This window comes from Lynx canadensis, chromosome A2, assembly GCF_007474595.2.
Source record: "Lynx canadensis isolate LIC74 chromosome A2, mLynCan4.pri.v2, whole genome shotgun sequence".
Taxonomy (NCBI): Eukaryota; Metazoa; Chordata; class Mammalia; order Carnivora; family Felidae; genus Lynx; species Lynx canadensis.
Window position 1 is genome coordinate 121,165,393 of NC_044304.2, and position 6,000 is coordinate 121,171,392.

Below are 6,000 nucleotides of genomic sequence, written 5' to 3' on the forward strand. Positions count from 1 at the left end.
TGTGCCCTTCAACCGTGTTACATCTCAATAAAGCTGTTGTTACAAAGAAAGCAACCTACTACAGAATAGAGGACTATTTCAGCAAATTGTGGTATATTCAGTAGGTGGACTCTTTTAGAGCAATTACCAGCGATAAGAAGAGTATAAAGTAACACTGGGAACTGTTTATAAATGGGGACAAATGGAAAAGGCAGCACGAAGTTCTGAGCACGCTGAAAATTTTGTAGAAACGTGTGTGTGCGGGCAAGGCTAGAAGAGCTTCTGCAAGAGGAAAATACCTTCGTTGGGGAGGTAGAACACCGTGGATTTTCCCCCCTTTAATTGGCGTTTTCTGCGACGTTGCTGTATTTTCTTTCTAATTAGGCTCCTGGTCCTTTCGTTTTGCGTCCCTTCGGTTCTGTTCGTGTCAGGCCCCTTCCGCACGTGCTCTGACAGAGCAGGTCCTGTGTCGGTCTACAGTACTTTGTTCCTGTGTGGCCCACTCCTGAGGCAGCAGGGACACTTGCACTGGGCTTTAGATGGGGGCAGTGGCGCGGCCTGGAGTGACGCAGCGCTTGTGTGTTCGTCAGTCCTAATAACAGGCTTGCTCCCTCTCCTGCCTGGGGCTGTCACACGGGCTTCCAGGCGCAGACAGGTTCTATTTCATAATCACTTCCTTATTAGTCATTCTCTTCCCACTTCCCCTTTCTGCCACCTTCGAAAACACACTGGTTTAGCAAGCCCCGCGTGCCTGAATCACGGCCAGGCTTCCCGCTCCCCGTCTGCCCGCCCCAGCTGCTCGCCCTTCGTTTAGCAAACGAGACAAGGCTTCACTTACCTTGGCAGCATCTGAAGATGGAGAAACAGCTACTACCTGTGTCAGCGGCAAAGTGTCCCGCCTGCCCCTCCCTCTCTCTCCCTCGCTCCTGACTTAGTCTCTTTTCACAGAGAGGCTACTTGGGGAAACATGCTATTATGCTCTCCTAGGTGTCACGCAGTTACAAAGGCAATTTTCCAGGGAGATGGGCTCAGCAGGCCAGTGCCCCAAAATGGGGACAGAAGGGAGTTAGGCCTTTTCATCATACCCCATTGGCTCCAAGTCCCCATTTTGCTTGCCATGATGGTGCTCGCTGTCTGCTTAAGGTCAGCCCTGCCCCTCCCGATGATACACACAGAAAGACAGCCGATGGCAGCCTGACATTTACAGTCTCGTGGGCCATGCTGTCTGCATTCCCAGAGTCAAGTGGGGGCAGCAGGTCCCTGATAAAGGCTTGCGAGTCAGAGCCAGAGAGGCGCCTGCCAAGTCCCTGTCACCTGGCTGCATGCAGGAGCCAGAGGGGTGGGGCGGACAGCCAGCGTGCCAAGGGTACAGGTGCAGCTCCAGCCGTGGGTTCTGCCGGGCAGGCCCTTTGGCTGTAAGCAGCCAACCTGATGTCTGTTACACTGTTCCCCAAGGTGGCCACGCTAAGGCTCAATGCAACACAGTAGAATGACCAGTATGCTGTCCAATTGATTGGTTCTTCAAATGAGACTTTTTGCTTTGGGAAGAAGGCCAGTTTCCAGTGAGGGCAGCCTAGGCAGTGCCGGAAAAAAATGTAGGTGCTCGGCAGCGCGTGGGACATCTATGTGGCCTCCAACGGCTGTCATTTTGGGCCCACTGATTCTTGTGTCTACCTCAAAGCAGTCTTTCAGAGCCGTCTTCTCTCTTACATTTCCTCCCTTACCCTTAGCCTTCCTCACTCTCTTTTTGACACTCTGTTTTACATCTGCACAAAACTTTTGGCAGAAATAAATTTTGGGGGCGCCTGGGTGGCTTAGTCGGTTAAGCGGCCGACTTCGGCTCAGGTCATGATCTCGCGGTCCGTGGGTTCGAGCCCCGCGTCGGGCTCTGTGCTGACCGCTCAGAGCCTGGAGCCTGTTTCAGATTCTGTGTCTCCCTCTTTCTCTGACCCTCCCCTGTTCATGCTCTCTCTCTGTCTCAAAAATAAATAAATGTTAAAAAAAAAATTAAAAAAAAAAAAGAAATACATTTTGCAAGCTATAGTCACAGTAAGAATGCCAGGTGCCATCTGAGTGGGAGAGACGTCAAGCAACGTATGATGATGTGCTCTGTTGCAGCTGGGATCCTTCACCCTTTCTCTCTCCTCTTCTGCCTTTCCCGAATCCCCTACTGGGCAAGAGAATGCAAGCATGGGAACAGGTGCGCATCTCCTTTCCCCTCCTCCACATTCTGGAAGGCAGTACAGTACCAAGAAGTCTTCCTTCCCAGTGTTTGTGATTTACATAATGAAAAATGCTTCCTGTCTGTGCCCATTTCATTATTATGGTAAATAGACAGTATTCCAAAACAGTGGGGAAGAGTTATCAAGTTGGACGCTCAATGATTTAAAATTACATTTATTCAAAACCACAAGGAGATACCAACCTCACACCTGTCAGAATGGCTAACATGAACAACTCAGGCAATGACAGATGTTGGCGAGGATGCAGAGACAGAGGATCTCTTTTGCGTTGTTGTTGGGAATGCAAGCTGGTGCAGCCACTCTGGAGAACGGTATGAAGGTTCCTCAAAAAACTAAAAATAGAACCACCCCACGACCCAGCAATTGCACTACTAGGCATTTATCCACGGGATACAGGGGTGCTGTTTCGCAGGGACACATGCACCCCCATGTTTATAGCAGCACTATTGACAATAGCCAAAACATGGAAAGAGCCCAAATGTCCATTGATGGATGAATGGATAAAGAAAATGTGGTGTGTGTGTGTGTGTGTGTGTATATATATATATATATATATATATAATGGAGTATTATTCGGCAATCAAAAAGAATGAAATCTTGCCATTTGCAACTACGTGGATGGAACCAGAGGGTATGATGCTAGGTGAAATTAGTCAGAGAAAGACAAAAATCATATGACTTCACCCATAGGAGGACTTTAAGAGACAAAACAGATGAACATAAGGGAAGGGAAGCAAAAATAATCTAAAAACAGGGAGGGGGACAAAACAGAAGAGACTCATAAATATGGAGAACAAACTGAGGGTTGCTGGAGGGGTTGTGGGAGGGGGGATGGGCTAAATCGGTCAGGGGCACTAGGGAATCTACTCCCGAAATCGTTGTGGCGCTATATGCTAACTAATTTGGATGTAAATTTTAAAAAATAAAACTAAAAAAAAAATGCTAACTATAATATAAAAAAGGGATGGTGTTGGAAATCCCTCGGACATCCTAAGTACTGGTAACGAAGATTTTATTTATTTTTTTTAAATTTTTTTTCAACGTTTTTATTTATTTTTGGGACAGAGAGAGACAGAGCATGAACGGGGGAGGGGCAGAGAGAGAGGGAGACACAGAATCGGAAACAGGCTCCAGGCTCCGAGCCATCAGCCCAGAGCCTGACGCGGGGCTCGAACTCACGGACCGCGAGATCGCGACCTGGCTGAAGTCGGATGCTTAACCGACTGCGCCACCCAGGCGGCCCTGGTAATGAAGATTTTAGATTTGATCTCCACTTTTGGCGGATTGAGACACTTGACGGACAGATACGACTTGACTGTCCTGAACTGCAGACCCTTGTCAGTCCCCAGGAGGTGATGAAGTCCTTGAAGGTAGACTGTGTCATGTGGAAACATTTTTGCAGCTGCACTAGGTCTGGCGCAGGAGGGAGTCAGTAACTATCTGTTTATTTATTAATAGACAACTATTTCCTGAAAAGGACAAACAATATCCATATGTTGAACAGGGGTACTTTTATTAGGACAATTAGTTATTTAATAAATGTATGAATTGTCTATTCCCTCCATATTTCATCACACCAGGGGAATCAGCTGAGCTAGGAATGCACAGCAGCTGCCAAATTAAGAATGCCTTAGCTGCTCCGAGGGATACTATTTTCACGTATGGCATCGATTACTAGGAGTCTGTGGGACAATTAGGAGTATTTGTGCAATTTTACAGAGCTGTGACTGCTTACGTGAGCTGCTTTGCTCGACCTGTCTTACTCCAAAGCCCTCTAGGATGTGAGTTCAGGTGTATTCACCCCGTCGCACGGCAGGACCGAACGAGGCTACAGCGTTGGGTGTTGGGCTAGCCTGTGACTCTCTGCCCAGGTGTACGTCACTGTCACCTGTGGAACTTCTTGAACAACACCTGTTGCCCGGGCTCCTCCCAGGACCGATTAAATCAAAATCTCTGGAGCTGAGTCCAGGTATCATATTTTTCAGGCTCTCTAGAGGAGTCTCAAATGGAGCCAGGGCTGGCACCTTCTGGAAAGCCAGAGGGAGGAAGAGGCACAAAGAAGGAAAGGTAAGAGGAGAGCATTCCTTTCTGCTTTCTGCAAGCTCCCAGTTTGCCTTCAGCCAATAGTGCTGCTCAAACTTTAATATGTACGTAGACCACCTGGGGGTCTGGCTGAAATGCAGATTCTGATTCAGGGCTTGAGATTCCGCATTTCTAGTGAACCGCCAGACGGTACAGGGGTGGCTGGGTGGCAGGCCACCCTTGGAGTAGCAACGATCCAGAGTTGCAAAGTCCAGTAAGCTGACCATGAGCCACCTGTGGCTACTGGGCAGGTGAAACGTGGCCAGTCCACGTTGCAATGTGCTGTAAGTACAAAATAAACACAAGTTGGAAGCTTTATTACAAAAAAAGTATGTAAAATATGTCAGTAGTAACTTTTGTGGTGATTGCATGTTGAAATGACAATACCTTAAATATAGTGGGTTAAATTAAATGTATTATGAGATTAATTTTACCTGTTTCTTCTCATTTTTAAATTTATTTTAATGTTTATTCATTTTTGAGAGAGAGAGAGAGAGCAGGGGAGGGGCAGAGAGAGAGGGAGGCACAGCATCTGAAGCAGGCTCCAGGTTCCAAGCTGTCGGCATAGAGCCCAATGCGGGGCTTGAACTCACAAGCTGTGAGATCATGACCTGAGCCGAAGTCGGATGTTTAACCCACAGAGCCACCCAGGCACCTTTCTTCTTACTTTAAAAAAAAAATGTAACTACTAGGTCCGGGCGCCTGGGTGGCTCAGTCAGTTAGGCATCTGACTTGGGTTCAGGTCATGATATCACGGTTCATGGGTTCAAGCCCTGCATCGGGCTCTGTGCTGACACCTCAGAGCCTGGAGCCTGCTTCGGATTCTGTGCCTCCCTCTCTCTCTGTCCCTCCCCGCTTGTACTCTGTCTGTCTCTCTCTCAAAAATAAATAAACATTAAAAAAATTTTAATGTAACCACTAGGAAATTTAAAATTACTTACTAATTGCATCATATTTCTTTTGGACAGTGTTGGTCTAGAATACTGTTCACAGCAACTGCGCGGTGGTGAGAGTATTTAAAGGGGACTGGATGTGAACGCAGTTGTGGGTGGCTGGTTTCCTGCTTGGAACACAGACTGTCACTCACTGCGTGCTCACCGAGAGCTCTCACTGTTCTAAGTGCTTTGTAGGAATTCACTCACAACAGCCGGTGAGATAAGTGTTACTATAATTTCCACTTAACAGATTGGGGACTTTGAGTCAGAGATAGAATAAGCAACTTGTCTACACTCAGCAAGTGTAGTGAGTTTTAGAAGCCCCTGCTGTAGACCCTGTCTACCTATGTACGTCCTTCCTCCACAGAGCAAACAGACCAGGGGGCCAAGAGGATGTGCCTCCTGGAACTCGTACTCCCATCCCTATTCTAGAACATGCTCTGGTTACCCAGAATCTCGGAGTTCCCTGCCCACAGAGTTAGAAGGTAATTTGCAAGGCCTATGTGGATCTCTTCCCTGGATCCATCCTCCTAAGGTTGGATTGTTCCTGACGGATCTGGGTTGTGGCTGAGGTCAGCCTTTTGCAGGGGGCAGGAGGCATGGATAGAGCTTCACTGCGAGATGGAACCAGGGTTGGAAAGAGAGGTAGGGCAGGCTGGGTGATAGGGGCTTCCAGTCGTGCTGCTGCTCTGGACCCCACTAATGTCAAGAGCAGGCCTAGTGCCCAGATCTACAGGCTGAGGGGCTGACATAGCTGAAGA